The 23701-nt window shown below is 36.6% G+C and overlaps 1 long non-coding RNA gene across 1 annotated transcript in view; it reads right to left on the bottom strand.

Annotated features, from left to right (window-relative positions):
- The window catches only part of LOC111096377, a 352626-nt gene that overhangs the window by 187039 nt on the left and 141886 nt on the right, over nt 1-23701 (bottom strand). The window contains exon 7 of the long non-coding RNA XR_005361180.1: nt 1069-1193. This is a non-coding gene — a long non-coding RNA (uncharacterized LOC111096377). The remainder of the gene's footprint in view (nt 1-1068; nt 1194-23701) is intronic.

The following is a 23701-nucleotide window of genomic DNA, read 5'->3' as shown; positions in this document are numbered from 1 at the left end:
ATAAAAGGAATATTATATTGTAAGAAAACAAACCTATAGATCTATAAAGTGAATTACAAGATAAGGTTTCTGTATTCCCAAAGGCAAATGATGCTGGGGAATTTTTTTCAATCGAAATTACACTTAAATAATTCACATTACCTGCTTTTAGGGGATTTCAGCTCAGGTATAAAGTATTAATTTTTGATGCTTCAAGTTGTATTTCCACGTATCATATTATGACAAAATATTTTATACCATATGAGGTGGATTCATACTGTTTTTAAGTATTGGCTTGAATGGATAAATTTCTTTAGTGATTTTTCACTTTATAATAAAAAATAGAACTTCTTCATAGGCAATGAAACACTTTCATCCTGAAATTTGTGTTACCATCACCAAATACTTGACTTTCAAAATATCCACTTATGCCCTTCTGGATTAGATAGTGGCCTTTCTCATTTTCTTTTAAGGATATGTTTAAGAGACAGCATAGCAATATAGAAAAATCATTGAACTAAGCGTCAGAAGACCTGGTTTCTATTCTAGATTCTTCCACTCATTAGAGAATCCAATATTTAACATATTTCTTCATGTTATCATCTAAGGGGATTGGGTCAGCTATTCCCAAATACTGTTTTCAATTTTAAAATAACATGGCTCTAAAAGTATTCCCCATCTCACTATACCTAAAAATACAGTGAAATAATCTCAACCAGCTTTCCTATCATTTAATTCGTCACCATTCACATCTACTTAACCTCTAGATCCTACAATATTTTCCTAAGTATCATATATCAAATGCTGACAACCCGCAAATTTCTTTTGCCAGATTTTTCTCCTGCTGCCAAATCTCTCTTCAAAGAGGCAGAGGGTTGGACTTTGGACCAAATACTAACTGCTTTCCAGGGAATATGATTAATTTCAATTTTGTGATTAATCCAAACATGCATCTTATGATAAACATTCAATTCAATTAAGTAAAAATTTCATTAGCTTTTTCCATGAATCCAACACTGCTCTTGACATTTGCATCATCCTTCATTTTAAAGCACCAGCACATGCATTTTGTTGTATGCATATATCTACCTTTACTTTTTCCATGATGAAACTTCACAAACCCAGAGCACTTGGACTTGGCGGGAGGGGGGAGGGCATAGTGTCTTCAAATGTAGAATGATATGAATAGTAGAATACTGTCATTTCCAGTAGTTCTAGGGTGAAAAAGAGAGTACCAGGAAGTTGGCTATTTCCCAAGCAATCAAGTGAAACATGTCAGCATTAAGTAGAAGACTCAGAAACCACATAAACATTCTTGTCCATTCTGTAGACTGACTGAGAAATTGCTTCCCGTGACTAGGAAGAGGCCCATTTAGTCCACTCACATTCCACTTCCTTTTAATCAGTTTTTTTGAGGTATAATTTGAAAACAATAAAATGTACCCATTTTAATTGTATACTTTGATGAGTTTGACGAATATAAACTCTCATGTTCCTACCATGCAGTCAATATAAAGATCATTTTCATCACTCTCCCAAATTAATGTATGCCTCTACCCATTCAGTCCCTTTTCCTCACCTCCTAACCCAGGCAATTTGCCTTCCATGTAACAATTACAATTTGTCTTTCTTGGGTTTCATATAAAAAGAATCATACGGTATGTTCCTTTTTGTGTTCCTAGATTCTTTTGTTCTCTGTAATACTTTGAAATTCAAGCAAGTTGCTGTGTTTACTGCAGTTCCTTTCAATGCTAAATAGCATTCCATTGTATGGATGTACCACAACTTCTTTATCCATTCACCAATTGATGGGACAGGAGTTGTTTCCAATGTTTATACTATAGCAAATTAAACTCTTATAAACATTCACACACAAGTCTTTGTGTGAATATGTTTTCATTTCTCATGAGTAAATAACCAAGGGTAGAATTACCAGATCATATGTAAGTACACTTTTAACTTTATAAGAAAATGCCAAACTGTTTTCCAAAAAAAGTAGTACCATTATATAGCCGCAAGCAATATGTGAAAGTTCTTTCAGTTACCAAGATAGTAGTGCTGAAGACTCTAATTATGTTTCACTTCTATTTATAATCTAACTTATTTGTATTTGCAAATGACTGCAATATAGTGCAATGGTGAAGACCATAAACTTAGAAGCCAAACTAGAGAATTTGAGTGTTTGGAATAGAAAATATTAAAACAAAGTAAACTCTATTAAAAATTTCATAATGACATTACTATTTATATTTGCCACAAAAAAGATAGTACATTGCACATACACTCTTTCCACAAGTATGTTTTGAAAAAAACTTTTCCCGTTAAGTAATCAATAAATTACCTGCTTCTTAAGATATGCTTTATAGTCAGTACAAAGATTCTCCTCATTTCAGTATTTTAGAAACAAGAGGTAGCTATTTTTAATATGCTTACACTCTTAAAGTTTAACTTATATAAATGTAAAAATCTTCCGGCAGCCCAGGTGGCTCAGCAGTTTAGCGCTTCCTTCAAACCAGGGCATGATCCTGGAGACACGGGATCGAGTCATGCATCGGGCTCCCTGCATGGAGCCTGCTTCTCCCTCTGCCTGTGTCTCTGCCTCTCTCTCTCTCTCTCTCTCTCTCTCTCTCTGTCTCTCATGAATAAATAAATAAAGTCTTTAAAAAAAAATCTTCCTCCTTAGGAAAAAAGAACTAGTACGCATAAAGAATTCTACTTCCACATTAGCTTGTGACCACCTCTGGGGCAATATCCATATAATTCCTCATTTTTTCTCTTTGGGATAAGATGTGGGACAGGAAGCAAAGGTTCATTAAATGACTTAATAATGAATGAATGAATGAATGAATGAATGGGGCTCCTTTTGTATCCTGTACCACTTTCTATTTTATATTGTCTTCGAGTATTTCGTCTCTCTTCCTGAATTAACAAATCTTTCAGGGCAAAAACAATATGATCTATTTTTACATCCTTTACCACAGCCTATCCCAATGTTTATTGTTGAAATAAATGAGTAAAACTCTTTTAAAAAGCTTTTGAATTCTACCTAGGCTTTTGTGGAAATGAGAAGTTTCAAATAAGGAATATCCACTATTTCATTATCAAAAAAATCTACAAGCATGTCAGACCTTAGGTACACCTCATCATTTATAGTTCCCCCCACACACACAAAAAAATGACTGGAGCATTCTGTCTATAAAAATGCATGTGCCACAGGAAGGGGCATTGTTTGTTGTGTTCACTGCTTTCTACTTAGTGTCTGAGCACTTGATTTATACCCCTTAAATGAATGAATCCAGAGATCAGCCTTCCAACATCTGTTTAACAATCTTTTAATGGATATTTTATCTCTAATTATGTGCCAAGTGTTGTCCTAAGCACTGAGGAAACAATGATAGATTTATTCTCTGCCCCCATGAAGCTTATATTCTACTAATAGAAACACAGAACATATATTCTAGTAGGTGGATAACTAACCAAGCAGAAGGTGGTAGTGCTTTAAAAAAATTAGGTTACCAAGGAGAAAACATCAAGGGTCAGAAGGCAAGAAGGTTAAAATATAGTTTCATCAGTGGAGGTCTCTCTTTTAATGAATGCAATATCTGAGCAGAGAGACTTAGAGAAAAAAGGGAGATCTTCATGATTTTGCTCAAGAAGGAGCCCTCTGGGCAGAAGGAATAACACATGGAAAGGCCCTGATGTAGAGGTGCATTTGGTAGATTCCAGAAATGACAAGGGGGCCTGTGTGGTTGGTCCAGTGAAAGAAACTGAGAAGGAGAGGAAGAAGGGTATTTTAAAGCTTTTATTAGGACTCTTTTTACCCTGAGTGAGATGGAAAGCCATTAGAGAGTTTTGAGCAGAAGGAAATGATCTGAAAATATCACAAAAATTTATGACCATGTGACCACACTGTTTAGTCTTAGACCCTTCTCATGGCCTTGGAAGTGACCTGTTTCAGGAAGAAACAGGTTTCATTAGTTCCACTATAAATATGCCTTTAGATTTCCCTCATTTTAACAGGTTCCCTCCCTGGATGCTTTACAAATAATTTATAGGGAGGTCAAGGATAGAGGCATGAAATATTGCTAGACAACTGCAATATAGGCAAGGGATGATGGTGGCTCAAACCAGATAAGGGTGGTAGCAGTAAATGTGGTGAGAAATGAGTGGTTGCTTAGATACATGTGAAAAGTGAGTTGATAGAATTTGTTGATGGATTAAAATATAGGTTTTGGGAGGAAAAAAATAGTCAAGGATGACAACAAGGTTCATAACTGAGTAACAAGAAAATGGAAGTGCTGTTTAGTTAGCAGTAGAGTGAAAAAACTATAGGGTAGTAGGACTGCCAGGTACTACTAAAAACTCACTTGATGTTTATGTTTATGTATTCTAAGTAAGAATATATTATTATTTTCCTTTGTTCATTTATTTTGTTTCTTAGTGAAATCATATGGTGTTTACCTTTCTCTTATTTCACTTAGCACATATCATCAAGGTCCATCCATGTTGTTGCAAATGGCAAGATCTCATTCTTTTTTATGGCTGAATAATATTCCATTGCACATAGATATCACATCTTCTTTATCCATTCATCTATTAATGGATACTCAGGCTGTTTCCATACTTTGGCTTTTGAAAAGCTGCAATAAACATAGGGGTGCATGTATCCCTTTGAATTAGTGTATTTTGGGGGGTAAATATCCAGTAGTGCAATTATTAGCTAAGAGGGTACTTTTATTTTTAACTTCTATAAGAACCTCCATACTGATTTCTACAGTGGCTGCACCAGTTTGCATTCCCACCAATAGGGTAGAGAGAATTCCTTTATCTCCACATCTTTGCCAACACTTCTTGTTTCTAGCCAATCTGACAGGTGTGAGGTAATAATATCTCATTGTAGTTTTGAAAAAAAAACTCACTGTAGTTTTGACTTTCATTTCCCCGATGATGATCTTTTCATGTGCCTGAGTATTTCTGCATGGTTTGCCTTCCATAAACCTTAGTTTATTTTCACCCATGATATTCCCTAATGCTGTAATAGTCTGGAGAATTTGATACACAGAAATTCCACACAAGCAGTTGTCAGCATAGAGGACACTGGAATTGGCACTATCATTTCTTCATTTATTCTATTGGTACATGAATTTAGCATCTACTATGTGCCATGAATTTTATTATGCCCTATGCACATAAAGATCCTGCCCTTGAGATCCTTTAACTCATAATTCCAACTTAATAAAATGGCTGCTATGATGGAATTATGTAGACAGCACTCTAGAGATCCAAAAGAGGGTATGCCTAAGACTTCCCAGAGGTGAGGAAGACACCCCTAGGGAAAAGAGCATTTTAACTGTATCTTAAAGGGTTAGTTATAGCAGTTTTCCAGGCATACAACATGATGGACAAGCATTTCCAAAGAGAGCAACAGCAGCAAGTTCAAAGGCATAGGAACATTTAAAAGCCTGGCAATGGAGGAGACAGATGAGAGTTGCCAGATGTTAAGAAAGTACATACAACTGAGAAGAAAAATGGGTCAGGGGGCTGAAAAGGTGAAGAAGGGACAGATCAGATTGTGATTGATCTGCAGGGCTCTAGGATGGATGGATTTTTTTTTAATATTATTCATTTGTTTGAGAGAGATAGAGAGCATGGAGGGAGGGGCAGAGGGGGAAGGAAGAGAGAATCTCAAGCAGGCTCCCACTGAGTGCAGAGCCAGGTGTGGGGCTTGATCTCAAGACCCTGAGACCATGACCTAAGCCAAAACCAAAAGTCAGATGCTCAACTGACTGAGCCACCAGGCAACCCAAGGATAGATTTTATTTATCAGGCAAAGAATATGATTTGTAAGTGTGTGTACAGTGTGGAAGAAAGAAGAATAATAGAAATAGGGCCTTGCCTCTGCCTAACCCATCTTTTCATTTTCATTTCCATCCCCTTCATTTAAGATAGACACTTTGCTCAAAACTAAAATGTGGACCATGCCTCTGCTTGGATTATGAATTGAGAAAGAGACTCAGTCTTTCATTTCTCCATGCCTGGTACTTGGTAGCACTGCTGCCCACTGAAGCGGACCCATACCATCTCGTCAGTATTTGTTGGGCATGATGGGAAATATTCACATTTCAACCCTATGCAGCAGAAGGGAACTATGACAATCGAGAAATTATGGAGGCAAATGCTGATTATGACAGTCATGCATTTCTCTGCATATTTTTTGTCACTATTTCCCAGAACTGGAGATTTCTCTTTCTTTAAAGAGAGAGTTTGTGAGAGCTCACTAGTTTTGTAAGAGTCATTTCTGTGTATATGTTTGTTTTAGTCAGGATAAAGAACCCACTTCTGAGGCCCTGAGAAGTGTTTCTTACACTCTCTGGTAGGTTCTAAGCTACCTTGAACTTCATCTATTATTCTTCAATAACAACTTTCCATCTCATGAGAGTGGAAAGCAGGAAGGCTCACTAGAATCAATGACCAGGTAATTGAACCATCAGGACCTCTGTTTTGCATGATGCTCTAGCTTTGAGAATACTTGTTAGCAAATTTGCTTTTGCTAAAAGAAACCAAAGTGATTCATAAAATGAAATTCTGGAGGGTCATGCATAGAGGCCAAAGTGGTTTGGATTTTATGTTTTCCGTCTCCCAGGTATATTAGCAAAGTTGTTGACAAAAAGTGAACACTTAAATCAGAAAGGAAATTTAATATGAAGCTGTCTTAGATGCAAAGGCACAATAGCTAAATAATATCTTGTGCAGCTATAGGTCTTTTAATGCAGCCCTCTTTATTGAAAAAATAAAATGTTTTTCTCTAAGAATGTTTGTGTGGCACAAATATTGTATTTTGTGGTACATTTAGGTCACATCAGAAATTACTGTTTTATTCTGAAAATGAAAACTGAATGAATCTCAGCTGGCCATTTGTGTAAGAAGAAAACAAAGCACCATTTTTTTAATCTTTTTAATGGAGAGCACCACATCGTCAATTTTTCTGCAGAATATATGAAATAGTTTATTACTTGTATGCTTCTGAGAGCAGATGAGGGAGAAGTAAGATTTGATAACTCAACTTTATGTGAACCAATCTGCCTTGCCTAGACAGAGGGAAGCAGAGTTTTATAGGATTTTCCATGGGCTGCTACCAAGTGGAGTCACTCACGAGTGCTTTCTGACCTGTAATAATTTATGAAATTTATTGCTACTTAAGCTTGCCGGGACAAGTTTTGGCCGTTAAAAGAGTAAATAATTTATTTGCAGATTATAGCAAGGTCATCTTAAATACTTCATCAGGAGAAGGAGATGTGATTGCATCATCTCTCTGACCAAACTGCACATCCCGTTGGGTGAAGCCCAGGGCTCCTCCAGAAAGGGGCTGCAGCACTGTAGCAGATTAGTAGAAGTGATGCAGTCTGAGTTGAGTAGACCAGGTTATGCCATTAACCAAATGATACCAGTGATGTTCCTAGAACACAGCTCTCCTCTGCCAGGTAGCATGAGCTTGAAACTACCTGCAGGGAGAAACTAGACTTGGGCTGGGCCTCCCCGGCAAGGCTCAAGACTACACCTCTCAGCTTTGCTCAGGACAAACTGAGAATGTGTCCGGTGAAGAAAAAGCCTGGAAATGAAGGGAATGAAGAGAAATCCATAGCCAACTAGTGGGAGTTTCCTTCTGACAGGCAGAAAACAAACTGAGTCTCAGAATCAAGGTTTCTTCAGCCAGGAGGTGAACTGGAAAGCACTCTGGAGATCAGGAGGCATGACGGGAACTAGCCTCTTTATCATGAAGAGTGGAAAGCAGTAGTTGGGGAGGCAGCTGCTCTCTTTAGCAGCCCCCCAGACCCCACAAGCAATTATAAGATGATTTCAGCAAATATTGGTGATGGTAGCCTTTATTTCTTTTGAAGGTAACTACATCTTTTGACATATCTTAAATCATGAGAGAGGTTTACGTCCTATCACTTTTTCTGTATCTCAGCAGTTCCCTAATGCTGGACTCTCTCTCTCTCCCCGCTCCCCCCCTTTTTTTTATGTTGGATTCAATACAAAAACACTGATGGCTCAGTAAATGCATGAGTTACTTTTGGTAACAGGTGAAGATTATTCTCCTGGTGCACAGATAAATTTAATAGTTTCTATTTGAACTTTCTCTTTTTTGCTTTTGTTAGTTATATGCTGTTATAATTTTCATCAACTTATTCACAACCTTTTCTTACACTGCATTTAATATAACATTACAATTCTTAAGGAATAGAAATCCAGAAATTACAAAAATCATATAATTTGAATCTAATTTCACTACTGTATATATTGACAGCATATCAAGATTTAGTTATTTTTTAAACTAAAATCAGTAAAGCCTCACCCTTGGGTTCTGATAATAATTTGTTAAAGGTTGAAAGGAATATTTTCACATTTTATCAAGAAATACAGGCACAAAGAATCAGTTAATCCTCTTTGAAACTATATCACTTAACATTATAATTAAATTCAGATTCATTTTAATTCATTTATTCAACAAGCATTTATTAAACCCCTATTGTGTGCTTGTTACTCTGCTGGCATTGAAATATTTTTAAAATTATACATAATAATCCCATCAAGAAACTTTTAGTTTATTAGAGGGTTATAAGACATGAGCATAATTAATTTTGAGACAAAGTAGAAAGTGATGTGTTATAAGCAAGTATAAGTAAATGCCAATGGGAATGAAGAGAGAGAATATTTGCAGCCAGAGAAAGCTTTATAGGAGATGTAACTTTGAGTTGGACTTTGAAGGATGAATAAGGGCAAAGGCACTCCAGGTAAAGGGATAAACATGAGCAAAGACACAGATGGGAAGTTATGGGTTGTGTTCACTGCTAGGGTAGAAAGTAAGGCAGATTTTATGTATACTCTGTCTTCATGGCTGAGTTTCTCCAGTTACTGGCAAATTCTTTGTATTAGGCAATTTTGAGGTGAGTCTTAAGATGGTGGTCATATGCCAAAGTAATTTCTTATTAAGATATTAATTAGTGTAGTTATATCCTTTCCTGTGGAGCTTTGGTTTTGCCAAGAGACTTTAGGTGTGTAAGTAGGAAAAGCAGAGTTACTATGAATGAGGGAAGATGGAACACACCCAAAGAATAGAGAAAAAAGATGTGATAGCACAAACAATGCACAGAGCTTATTTTTACCTTTTCTTTTGTGATACCTAGAAAAACACATACATTTCAAATGCAAATTTAGTTCTGCTCTAGTACTGACATTTTGTACTGATGTGTTATATTATCTTAGGTGATCCTTTCTATGCAGAATTTCTATATATTTGTCTATTTTGCTTGATAGCTCCAAACTCTACTGAGGCTTTCAAGTTTCAGAGTTTTTTTTTCCTCCTCCATTTGAACCAAGAAATAAATTTTGCTAGGAAAAGTGAGAACTCATTTTATATTGATTTTTTTTCTTTAAAATCACATTCTTCTTTTCGTAGCTCTCAGGAAATTAGGATAACGATAGCTTGCATCTCATCAACTAGCTCTTGGGTAAGTTGGCCAAATCAGGAATATGTTGGCACAGAATTACTAAGGATTTTATTACCTATGAATTTCATAGGAAAGGATTTCTTTGACAATAATATTTTGAATAACAAGAACCACTATCACCACCGACAGCAAATGTTATTTGTGCAATACATTAGAATAAATAAATTGAAGCTATGATCATGTATGTTTCCAGCAGAAAGATGAAAATGGCCATTGATAAAAATCCTTAAAGACAGGTAGTTATGTAAAATATGAACAGTAAGTAGATGGTATCCAATTAAAGTATGTTTTAAAGCCCAAAGGGAAATCTGACTGCCTAAAATGAGGAAATGGAATTAAATACTCCACTAGCCAAATTTTATAGAAAAATCTTAAAGAAAGACGCTTGTGTAATATTAATATAATTCAAGGTATTAACTAGCAATAAGGTTCACGTCACTGTTTTTGGTTATTCAAAAATGTCCTAAGTTTAGTCACCGAAGTTGACAGGCTTATTTGTCCATGTGATTCTAGCTTATGTTAGGAAATGTGATTTTAATTTTCTCTTCCATTTCTGTGACTTCTCTCCTCTTACAAATCTCTTCTTTTTTTTAAAGATTTTATTCATTTATTCATGAAAGACACACAGAGAGAGGCAGAGACACAGGGAGAGGGAGAAGCAGGCTCCCTGCAGGAGCCCCATGCAGGACTTCATCCCAGGACTCCAGAATCACGACCTGAGCCAAAGGCAGATGCTCAACCACTGAGCTACCCAGGCACCCAATCTCTTTCCATTCTTCTGTCTCCCCTCCCCTTCTTTAACATTCAAACTCATTTTCCTAGGTCTTCACTCTCACAGAAAAAATTAGTTGAAGAAGTTCATTTAATATGTCTTAGTACTCTTTCTAGGAATGTTTGCATTTTGTATACAATAAAAATGTGTGTGTGTGTGTGTGTGTGTGTGTGTGTGTATGTTTTGATCTGTTTTGAAACTTCAGCCATTAATGATGGTAGGGAGTCTTCATAGGTAGTCTTCCGTATGCTTTCAGACCATACCCATAGGAAGTGCCTTGCCCATTTGGTGGATGAGGCCAATTGTTCTAGTGTGTGGCTAGAATTTTGAGGAAGACAGGTGAGCACAGATAAAATATCAACCAGGTAGTTTTTCTTCAACATCATTGACTAAGAAAATTCTGGATTTCCCATGGAAAAAAAAGGCACTATCCATCCTATGTCTTATTCCCTTGAGGCCTCCACCAATAGCAGTTTTCTCTAGGAAAACACAACTTAGAGTACTTCCAACCCCCAAACTGCACCATCTAATTAGGTTTACATCCTCCAAAGGCAAAGACCTATTGCTGGCAGCAATTTCTCAGGGTGCAACTGTTTCAACAGGAATGTGGAGTTGTTGTTGGTGAGACACTATATATAGCAGCTCGGTGCATTTTGACCTGTCACCCCTGCTTCAGTTCAAGGATTACTTGATAAAATTGTTTGTTGACACCTATGGGACTACTCATGGGAATTTTAGCTTTTAACATTAAAACTCTGGAATTAGTTAAAATGTATAGAATGCTTATTCTATAGATGAGCAAAGAGAAGTAAAATAGGAATGAAACATAATTGGCTAGCAGTAAGAATGAGGTAACATAAGGGTTATGAACAGGGACCTTGGTATTGGGGGTTTAGTTCTTATTCCTACTTTTTAGCTATTGACATTCAGTAAGCAGCACTACTGTGAGGATAAAATTAGGTAATGCACTTTATGCATTAGAATATCTGGCACATAGAAGGCATACAATAAGTGGCACTCTATTGTAATGTTCTTTTACATTTTATAAGTTGCTTTTAATTGAACATTTATTCATATGTTTTGGAAAAGAACTGCCTTTCATTCTAATGAAAATCCTAGATTTCTACTTCTCAAAAATGGCAGTGTATTCTAAATTTGATATTTTTCAGCGTTTTCATGAACTTTCCTAAATATACCAAATATGATGTTTAATCATGTATGTTAACTTGGCTACACTGTGGTACTCAGCTCTTTGGTCAAACATTAGTTTACGTGTTGCTGTGAAGGTGTTTTTTAGATGTGATTAATACTAAATCAGGAGACTATAAGTAAAGCAGATTAATTTCCATAATGTGGTGGACCTCATGCAACCAGTTAAAAGCCCTAAGAGAAAAGATTGAGGTCTCCTGAAGAAGAAGAAATTTTGCCTTCAGACTATCTTCAGACTCAAGACTGCAACAATGACTCCTGCAGGAATTCCAACCTGCCAGACTGCCCCATGGATTTTGGACCAGCCAGGTCCCACAGTCCTATGAGCCAATTCCTTAAAATACCATATTTTCTCTCTTTCTACCTCTGCCTCTCTGTCTCTCTCAGTCTCAATAGACAGAGAGATAGAGACACAGTCAGATCTATTTATCTACCTCTCTACATCCTATTAGTTCTGTTTCTCTGGAGAACCCTTATATCCCCAAGAACTCATTAGGAGGAGGGAGTTCACACACACACACACACACACACACACACACACACACCACTTGGAATTCTCTGGAGAAGACATTCTGAAAACAACTTGATCCAAGTGCCTCATCATTAAACCGTGAACTTCTCACAGGATAGTTCTACTTCTCGTGGTAGTTAATCAGGAGATAAAAAGGTGACTACTCAGTGTTAAAGAAAAAAGTAAACACTTCTGATAGGTATTGAATAAAAGTTTCTCACTTTACTCTTTAAATTCCAGAGGTGATTACAAAAGTTAATCACGTTTTTGGAAGGGTTCAAAATCCCTTCACCTGCTGGTTGGGACAAGGCTCCATTGTTGCTCAAATAGGTCCACCATTATCTCACAAGGACTGTTATACTTATTTTAACCATCTCAAGTGTGCAGGTGAGAATATCTTAATAGAGTCTTGGAAGAAGCCTGAGTGAAGGAAATATAAAAATAAAATATTATTTTTCCATCATGCATGTATATTGTAAGGACTATCTGTTTGATTTTTTCATTTTTCTAAAGGGCTATGTGAAATTTTATAAAAGTCAAGATGAAATGTTTGCAAATGTTTAGAAGCAACAATCTAAGCAAACCCCTAAAAGCTTCAATAATAAAGGATAAAAAGAGTAGAAAAAATGGGAATTAATTTTAGATGAAATTTCTGGGCACTATCACCTGCATGTTAGCTTAGCACTTTCCTTGAAGATGTGTACTAAGAATCTGTGAGACCTATAGTCTCCAGTACAAGAACCTTACTCAAAGGGAACTCTTGTAATCACATGAAGTACATGATAAATGGATGACTAAGCCATTGGTAAGACTACTTTTACAGTTCTTTGGAAGGACAATTCCACTCAACTATTTATTCAGAAAAGAAAAATGTTGCTGACACTGCGTTGGTCACAGGGACGAGAATCTTCTCCACGTGCCCCATTCTTTTACCCTTTGTCCAGCATTGCCTCTGACATAATTCATGACCAATTTGTGACAGGTTCTATCTGTGAAGTGGAAATAATATCTGGTTCTCTCACAGAAACATTGTGAGAATAAATGAGATAAATAATTTGAAGTGTTTTGGGCTCTACTGATGATGAGTGCTATATTTCAAACCATTATTTACTTCATAAGTGACTTGTCACCATTCCTAATCTGTGGAAAGCACTTTGAATTCCTTAGAGAAAGACTTGATATGGAGTGAAATTTTAATACAAGTGGATAATATGCAGTACATACAATCTGTTCTGTTAGAGACCCCATTACTATTGTGTGGGGGAAAATAATGCCTGCTGTAGCATGGTAGATAAGAAGAAATGTCAGGGAATACTTAATTTTTTAAACTTGTTTTCTCATAAGACCTCCCAAACCAGCCTAAGAAACTTATTTATGTTAGAGACAGAGCATATAAGTGTATACTTGGTCAATGTCACATTGGTCCTTAAAACTCCTCATCTTGGGCAGCCCCGGTGGCCCAGCGGTTTAGCACCTGCCTTTGCCCAGGGTGTGATCCTGGAGACCCGGGATCGAGTCCCACGTCGGGCTCCCTGCATGGAGCCTGCTTCTCTCTCTGCCTGTGTCTCTGCCTCTCTCTCTCTCTCTGTCTCTGTCTCTCATGAATAAATAAATAAAATCTTAAAAAAAATAAATTGGGAACAACAACAAAAAAACCCTCATCTTATTTTAGTAGTCCATACAAAAAATAAATTGACATATCAAATATTTACTGAGCATTTACTGTTTGCCACTGGACTAGATTCTAGAGATTAAATAAAATAGTCAAAGTAAGAAAAAGCCTGGTAGACAATGAAATAAATCATATATAAAGAAAAGTGGGGTAAGCCATCTAATCCCTTAAATTAGAAATACCAGTATGATATCCTGACCTTAAAATGACCTTTTATTTATTTATTTATTTTGACCGTTTAAATAAAGTTTAACACTACTAAAGCTTCCCGACAGAGGACAAAGTAGCAGTAGTTCTAGACTTTACCCATTGCCAACTGTTAAGGGCACCCCTGATATCAAGATCTTGGTCTCTGCTACTACACTCCACTATAAAACATCAGGACTACTTGGAAGGGAGTTACTTGCATGCCTTATATCAGGAGAAAATTATAATGGGCCTGGGATTTTTTGTTGTTGCCATTAATCAAGAATGTTTATAAGGGTAATAGAAACTGTGCTATAAAGAACAAAAGAACAATATTGAAAGGAGTTCCAGATGGCCATGCTGAAATAGTTTGATTATATAAGAAAAGTTATAGTAATACTACAGTTAATTGGAACAAACTGAATTTGTGAAAGGACAAGAATTCTTACTGATATTCAAATTTAAATGCACTGTACTTAAATCCAGTCCTTCATTCAACCTGTATGTATTCATTGCCTACTATGAGGCACTCACTAGAGCATCTAAGAAAGCCATATAGAAAGAGAAGTAAGATTTACAAATAAATAAGCTAAATACTATACATCAATAGTAATGAGTACTAAAGAGTTCTCTCTATAAATCAGAAAAAAAGGCTAAGAAAAGGCATAGAGGAGAAGCTGCAAAGAAAAGACAGAACCAGGAGAAAGAATGGTCTAAGCAGAGTAAAGAATGTTGGAGATGAGGTCAGAGATGTCTAGAAAATATCCAGAGATGGCTCATGTAGAGCCTTACAGGCCACTGGAAAGAGTTTGGCTCTTCACTGAGTGAAATGTGCAGCCATCTGTGGCTAAGTGGTCAATGGACTGTGGGTGGGGCAAGAGCAGGAGTGAAACACCACCTGGGAGGTGTTATGCCATCGTCAATCATCACATTAGCTTAAAAAAGTGATCAGATTCTATATTTCCAAGTCAACAGTAACAGGATTTTCTTTCTTTTTTTTAAAATTTATTTATGATAGTCACAGAGAGAGAGAGAGAGAGAGAGAGAGAGAGAAGCAGGCTCCATGCACCAGAAGCCCGACGTGGGATTTGATCCCAGGTCTCCAGGATCACTCCCTGGGCCAAAGGCAGGCGCCAAACTGCTGCACCACCCAGGGATCCCAACAGTAACAGGATTTTCTAAAGGATTTGATGTGGGGTATGAGAGACAGAAAGGCACAAAGGGTAGTGCCATAACTGTGGCTTGAAGACCTGGAAGAATGGAGTTGGCATTTACAACATTGGGGAAAAATGTGAGAGAAACAGGTTTAAAGAGGAAAACCAGAAGCACGGTACTGAGTTTATTCGATTTGAGTTGCCTACTAGGCATGCAAGAGATGGAGAGTAAGTGTGAATATTTGAGGCTGGCAGTCTGGTACGTTTGTCATCTGTGTGTGTGTGTGTGTGTGTGTGTATGCACGTGTACACTGGGGCATGTGTACAGATTGATGAAATGACTCATGAAAGCTTTTTCCTGAATTTAAGTGAAGACAGTGCTTCAAAGGTAATTGTAACAATAAAGAAAAGTGAAAAACAATGAGGTGTATAATTTTTAAGGATGTTAATAAACAAGTTCTTGATAGATTGAGTTTATTATATCATTTATTTATGAAGTTTCTGTGTGTAATTCAAGTCATCCTGGAAAATGTAGCAGTATTCCAAGAATAGTAAGGGATGATAAATGTTGAGGGTCACTCATAACCACCAGATAAAAAGTGGCTCCAACTATTTGTAACATGTATGTCTACAAAATCCAAGTCGAAAGAAAGTTCCAAAGTATTTTAAAATGATTGATTAGCCAAAAAACTGAAGAGGAGAGCTAACAATGCAGCCTCAGTCTCCACCTCTAGGTGGCTTCTGAATTAAAATAAAATATTAATAAGAAATTCATGATGTCAGAACAGATTACTGCACTGCAAAGACATTTCAATGAGCTAAGTATTGCAGGCTATTTGAAACTTAGTTTACTGGAAAGACAAGAACTTATAGAAATAAAAATATACAACAGTATGTAAGGGGAGGGGGAAAGGGAGGGAGGAAGGAAGGGAGGAAGGGAGGGAGAGGAAAAGAGAGAGACAGAGACCAAATATGTAACAAGTGAACATTACCATTAAAAGGGATTCAGCTAGGCTGCCTGAGTGGCTCAGTAGGTTAAGCTGTTGACTTTTTTTTTTTTTAGCTGTCGACTTTTGATTTCAGCTCAGGTAATGATCTTAGGGTCCTGGAATCAAGTCTCGTGTTGGGCTCCATGGTCAGTGGGGAGTCTGCTTCAGAATTTTTTCCTCTCTTTCCCTCTCGCCCCTCCTCTTGCTCTCTCTCTCTCTGTCTCTCTCAAATAAATACATCTTTGGGGGACAAAAGGGATTCAGCCAAGTAAAGGGTCATTAGAATTTAATTCCCTTGAATGGCAGGATCAGAGAAGATCCTCAGTTAACTGATTGATAACCAGATCCTGCAACATCTGCTGTTCTGAGGAGAAAGAGGATCTGTATGATCAATAAAATTCCAGGATGGGATCAATATAATACTTTCTAAAACCACAGGAAAATATCAAAACAAGTATTAAAATAACCGAGGAAGATATAAAATTTGGTAAAGAAATAAAAAATAACTGAAGTAAATCTGTGGTGTTGATTCTTTTAGACAAGAAGTTAAATGTGAATGTCATTATAAATTTTGTAATTATTGCATTTGTTTATATTTTATTTGTTGTTTAAGGTATTTGCAAATGTGTTATTGTTATATAAATTATTGAAGAGAAATTAGTCAAAATTGTAACTGGCATTTATATATTTAAGAAAAATTAACTTTCACAGTTTTAACCTTTAGGAATGAGTTCAATATATTAACCATTAAATTATAAAGGGAGGTGAATGTCCATCTTTCCCATAAAAGCTCCTTGGATACTGAAGAATCAAACACAAAGCTTCATGAAAACCAGCCTAGTCTTTAAGGATACACGTGCAGGATTACAGAGACACAACAACATGTGTTTATAAGGCTGTGTGGTACATAAAACTGAGGTATGCATCAGGAAGATGGTTCTCGATTTTTTTTTATCTGAGAACCCTTTTATACTCTTAAAATTACTGAGGACCTAGACATGTTTCATTTATGTGTGATAAATCTACCAATACTTACTGTGCTAAAAATTAAAAATGAGGTATTTTAAAATACTTATTAATTCATATAAAAATAATAAATCCTTTACATGTTAACATATTTTTGTGAAATATGCTCTAAAATACAAATTTTAGTGACAATAATGGCATTGTATTTCATTTCTGCAAATTTATTTAATGTCTAGCTTAGGAGGAGGTATATGGATTTCCATATGCTTCTGAACTTCTCTGTTGTAATACGTTTTTTGATAGGTGTATATGAAAAATATCTGGCCTTCCACTGGTATGTAGTTGGAAAAAGGAAGAGAATTTTAGTAATCTCTTAAGATAATTCTTTTATATTACACCAACACTCAACAAGCAGTTTCTTAAAGATTAGTATTAAAGTGGGATCTGAAATAATACAAACTTATCATGTTATATATAAATATTCATTTGTCTCTCATATGAGTGGGTCTTTTAGTCATGAATAGTTTTATAAAATCATCATTTGACATTTGAAAAATATTGATTATACAAATCCTACAAAATTTGACACATTTTATTGTATAATATCAAAAAATCACATTTGTTAACATCAATACTGATCTCAAGAAAAGATTTTATTATTGGGAGAGATATAAAGCTCATAATGGCTGGTAAGAGCTTTCCACAAAGTAATTTACATTTAAAAGCTCAGATTGTATCATTAGTAACTACAAATACTATAAATTGTTATTCTTGAAGTGACAGATTCCACTTATTTTCAGAAAAATGTCTGCCAAATTAGATCTAAATACACAGAATTTTCAGGTTTTTTTTTCAAGTAAAAACAGTACCTCATTTAAAAGCAACTAATTGAGCTTATAGCAAAAATGTTTTTGTGTATTTTCCATATCATTACACAAAATATTAAAAAGATATATTCTCAAGGGTCAAGATGAAATGAAATTAAATTTTTGTTGCTTTGTTAAGAAATTCTTAAATGGCCTTTTTTTTTTTCTCCTTCCAAATGTGAGGCTGTGAAATAATAACTTCTAGGACTTTTTGGTGTGCCTGCCTCCTTTTGTGCTAAGGTGCTGGCATCAAACCCCCTATGGCTTTTGTACTATTTGTTCTAATGTCAACACAGTGAACAAGGCACATGTCATCTTCATATTACTGTGAAAGCAATTTTGAACTCACAGCATCCCACAAGGTTTGGAAACCCCAAATATCTGTGAAGTATACTTTAACAACCACTGCATTAGGCTGTCATGTGAGCACAGCAAAGTAGTACCCACCCCAAGCAGTGTATTAGGAATTAGAGACAGGGAACACTTCTTAGAGAATAGATACATGCGCTGGGCCTAAGGGAGAAGTAATTAGTATGTAGCTGAAAGAAAACACAAGGAAAGTTGTGAGGGCAAGGCACAGCATGATGTGGGCAGAAACCTCAGTAAGTTAATGATGCTGCAGTATTAGAACCCTGGCCAAATGGAAAGTGTCAGATAAAATTGGACAGGTAGAAAGTGTTGGATCAAAGAAGGAGAAATGTGCCACATTAAAGATCCTAGGCTTTTATTCTTTAGTCAAAAGAATGCAAGTTTTAAGAAGAGTGGATTTGTCACAGTTGCATTGTAGAAAGATCAGTTATATGAAGAATAGATTTGAGAACAAAAATGGAAGCATGGAGATGGCTTAGAGGATATTTCTTCTTGCAATGCACTAAATGTTTGTCCCCTCCCAGACTCACACGTTGAGAACCTAACCCCTAAAGTGATGGTCTTTGGAAGTCTTCGGGAGATGATTAGATCATGAGGTGAACTCCTCGTGGGTGATGTTATTACCCATATAAAAGAGACCCAAGAGAGTTTCTTTCCCCTTCCATTATGGGAGAATACAGCAAGAAGATAGCCATCTATAAACTAAGAAGAGGGTCCTCACCAGATGCTGCATCTATCAGCACCTTGATTTTGAACTTCTCAGCCTCCAGATTTATTTATTATTCATTTGAGAAAGAGAGAGAGTACGAGCGGGAGAGCCAGAGGGAGAGGGAGGGAATCTAAAGCAGACTTTGCATGGAGCATGGAGCCCAACATAAGGCTCAATCCCAGGACCCTGAGATCATGACTTGAGCTGAAAGCAAGAGTCAGGTGTTTCACCAACTGAGCCATTCAAGTGCCACCACCTCCTCCTCCTCCTTCTTCTTTCTTCTTCTTCTTTTCATTCTCCTTCTTCATTTCTATTTGTTAATTCCAAAAAACAAACATATGCATGTTACAAAAAGTAAAATAAAATGGAAGACAGTATAGAAAAGGAAAGCTAATCTCTTTGTCTCCCTTCAGCCCTATGTCCTGGAGGTAACCAATTACAGGCTGGTATGCATTCTTCAGAGGATAGATGATTCTTACAGTTTCTTTGTGATTTTGAAGTAGTTTATCTGTTCAGTAGGCCACTGGATATGAAATCGAAGCACACAGAAAGGTCACACAGACATGTGGAATACCATCCTATGAGGAGTGGTTAAACCATGAGTGTGGGTGATATCATCTCGGGATATCAAACAAAAAGAATATCAGTGAAGGGCACCTGGGTGGCTCAGTGGTTGAGCATCTGCCTTTGGATCAGGTCATGATCCCTGGGTCCTGGGGATCAGGCTTCCCGCAGGGAGCTTGCTTCTCCTCTGCCTGTGTCTCTGTCTCTCTCTACGTCTCTATGTCTCTTATGAATAAATAAATAAAGTCTTTAAAAAAAAGAAAAAGAAAATCAATGCACTGCAACCTGACCTGTGGGGATCATCAAAGGGAAGAAGCATGCAGCGGCCCACAAGGAAAAGAAAAGATGATGGGTTTTTAGCAGGAAAATCCTGATAATAACTTTAGTTTAAAACATTGAAGATATGCCTTTACAATAAGAATATGCTAAATAAATGTCCTGAAGGAAGTTGGTGGGTTTTAATAGAAATTGAAAAGAGAGGCTTTATGAGACTATAATAATTTTCCTGTGGTTTTATGCACATTATATACATATAATGTAATTAATCTTTGGTCAGGTTTTCAAGGATGTTCTCAGAAGACCAGTACCCTGAGAAATAAGTGAAGGATGGGATTTATTACATATTTGATATTAAACAAATGGATAGATATTAGTATGCCCTACTAGGAAAAAAAAGAAAAGAGGATTATTTGTTAATCCAGTTCTAAAATGTTAAGGAAACTGCAAAATTTCCAGGAAATATTAGAAAAAGGAAGACACTGAGAAAGCAGTGACTTCAGTTTATGAAGGGGTGAGAAAATATCCAATAAAAAAAAATAGGAGTTTGAGATGAGGAGGACAGGTACATGATGACTTTCTAATAGTTAACCCACAGAAATACATATAGTGTGTGTGTGTGTGTGTGTATACATGTATACATATATATATCAAATTTAAGTAATGCATATTTTGGCATTTAGAAGTATTGCTTTACTTAGTTTTATTCAAGTGAAAATAAATAGCATTCTGGAGCCCTCAGAATGGGATCAGAATGGGTATGAATTTGAAATCTGCAAGCACTTACAGTTGTCACAATGAGCGGATACTGATGTGAGTGCATATTTTCCCATGCAATATTCTGTACTTACTACAGCACATCCAACAAAATTGACTTTTCCTAACATCTATATATAAGATACTCTGATAGGTACTAGGGATATGCAGATTATAAAATATTGTTTTTCTCTTAAAGAATTTGCATTCTCCCTAACATACCATATACCTAAACCACTAACAACGACTATATTATGATAAATATGGTGCAGGAATTGCCTTTTAACAAGTCTAGTAAAATCAGCTCTACCATACCTTCTTAGATGGTAGAAAAGTGTTTAAGCTTTTTATCTTTTTTCTGTTCCCCAAGTACAAGAGAAAATAACCTTCTTACATCTGATCTAAATATTTCCTATATAGGAAGTGCTGTAAAATTAGAGTCCAGTTGTCCGAAATTATGAAATACAATTCAGCACCCTATGTGCTTCTACTGCACAAAATGAAATTGCAATTTATTTAGCCAAATTTGATGACATGTACAGAGATGTACTAATTGTTAAGTGGCTAGTCCAGAGTTCTCTGCAGTAGGTGGACTGTATAGGCTGGCTTTATTTGAAATGCTAATTATCTTAGAGCAGATTTTTTTTTCCTGTATGGATGTTATATTTCAGGACACATGGTTTGTACAGTTTGTTGAAATCCGTGTAGTGATGAGCCATTTAGTGGTAAGAGTACTATTTGTGTAACATATACTGTTTTTCACACAAATCTACTAGGTCTAACAAACTGACACTTTCTTTCCTTAGAAATAATTCCTCTGTAGAGGACTAACTCATCAAACCGGGTCTAATTAGAACAAGAGCTGGGTATCCTTACAGTTAGTTCTGTTCAAAGAGTAATATGACCAACTGGGTGACTAAATTTGGCTTAGGCAAAAATCTACCAGAATGTAGAAACAGTCCTGCATTCATGAGGACTAGGTACTTTAAAAAAAAATCCTCAGCCTTCTGTTTTTTCAGCCCCCTCCCCCAAATAAAAGCACTAGGACATTTTTAGAATCCTGTAGGCAAAACTATAAAACTAGAATTTAACACAGGAGAAAATTCAGATGACTTGTGTCTGGTGATGACTTTTTTAAGATTTTATTTTTTAAACTCTACACCTAATGTGGAGCTTGAACTCAAGAGCCCAAGATCAAGAGTTGCATGCTACACAAACTAAGCCAACCAGGCACCCCTTGGAAATGACTTTTTAGATATAACAGTAAGGGCATGATACATGAAAGAACGAAATGATAATCTGGACTTCATTAAAATTAAAAGCATCTTCTCTGTGAAAGACACTGTTAAGAAAATGAGAGGACAGTACACAGACTGGGAGAAAATATTTGCAAAAGACATATCTGATAAAGGACTGTTATCTAAATATACACAGAACTCTTAAAAATCAACAGTAAAAAAAAACAAGTGTACTAAAAAACAATATGGCCAAAAATCTGAACATACACTTCACCAAAAATGATAAGCTGATGATAAATAAGCATATGAAAAGATGCTCCACATCATGTATCATCAGGGAAATGTAAATTAGAACAATGAGATACTACTTCACACCCATTAGAATGGCCCAAATCCAGAACGCTAACTACTACAAATGCTGGCAAAGAGGTGGAACAACAGGAATTCTCTCACGCATTGCTGGTGGGAATGCAAAATGGTACAGTCAATTTGGGGAGACAGTTTTGTGGTTTCTTATCAAACGAAACATACTCCTTCCATACAAGCCAATTATCATGCTCCTCGATATTTACCCATAGGGATTTAAAACCTTAAATCCACACAAAGACCTATACACAGATCTCTACAGAAGTTTTATTCACAGTGGTCAAACTTGGAAGCAACAAGATGGCTTTCACTAGGTGAATGGGTAGATAAATAGATTAGTACAGCCAGACAATGGAATGTTATTCAGCAATAAAAAATGAGCGATCAAACCATGAGAAGACAAGAAAGAATCTTCAGTGAAAGAAACCAATCTGAGAAGGCTAGACACCATACGAATTCAACCATATGACATTCTAGAGAGGCAAAACCATGGGGATGGTATAATAATCCATGGTGGCCAGGGTTTGGGAGGAGGGCAAGATGAATGGGCGGAGTACAGGGAATTTTTAGGGCAGTGAAACTATTTTGCATGATCCTGTAAGGGTACATTCATATCATTATACATTTGTCAAAACCTATAGAAGGTACATCACTGAGACTGAACCCTAATGTAGACTATGTACTCAAGATGGTAATGATGTGTCAGTGTAGGTTCGTTGATTATAAGAAATGTACAACTCTGGTTCCAGATACTGGGAGGCAGGCTGTGCATGGGGGCGAGGGGTGGGTAAGGAATATATAGAAACCCTTTGTACTTCCTACTCAATTTTGCCATAAACCTAAAACTACTTTAAAAATTAAAATGTTTGGGCAGCCCGGGTGGCTCAGTGGCTTAGCACCGCCTTCAGGCAGGGCCTGATCCTGGAGACCTGGGATGGAGTCCCCCATCAGGCTCTCTGCATGGAGCCTGCTTCTCCTTCTGCCTGTGCCTCTCTCTCTCTCTCTCTCTCTCTCTCTCTGTCTCTCATGAATAAATAAATAAAATCTTTTTAAAAAATTAAAATGTTTATAAGTGAGTTGTTTGCGAAGATCATCATCATGTTAATAGAAAGAGTGAACATTTTTTTAAAAGATTTTATTTATTTATTCATGGGTGACTCAGAGAGAGAGAGAGAGAGAGAGAGAGAGAGAGAGGCAGAGACACAGGCAGGGGGAGAAGCAGGCTCCCTGTGGGTAGCCTGATGCAGGAGCTGATCCCAAGACCCCAAGGTCATGACCTGAGCCACCTAAGCCAAAGGCAGACACTCAACCGCTGAGCCACCCAGGTGCCCCTGGAAAGAGTGAAATTTTAAGGTACTTATGAAAGGCATAAGATCATAATGCTTTGTTCATACAAAATCTAGCTTCTTTGGTTTGCAATGCAGGAATCCAGAAGGTAGAAAATAACCCTCATTAAAGAGGAATCCAGTGAGTCAAAATATGTTTTGCAGACAACATGGCAGGTGTATATTTTCAAGGCAGCCTTCGGAGGTCACAATTATCTTCTCTATTAACCACTGGTTATTTTCATAGTGACCCAGCAGAACACCTTATAATATCCTAGATTT

This window comes from Canis lupus, chromosome 6, assembly GCF_011100685.1.
Source record: "Canis lupus familiaris isolate Mischka breed German Shepherd chromosome 6, alternate assembly UU_Cfam_GSD_1.0, whole genome shotgun sequence".
Taxonomy (NCBI): Eukaryota; Metazoa; Chordata; class Mammalia; order Carnivora; family Canidae; genus Canis; species Canis lupus.
This window is presented reverse-complemented; position numbering and strand designations above follow the sequence as displayed.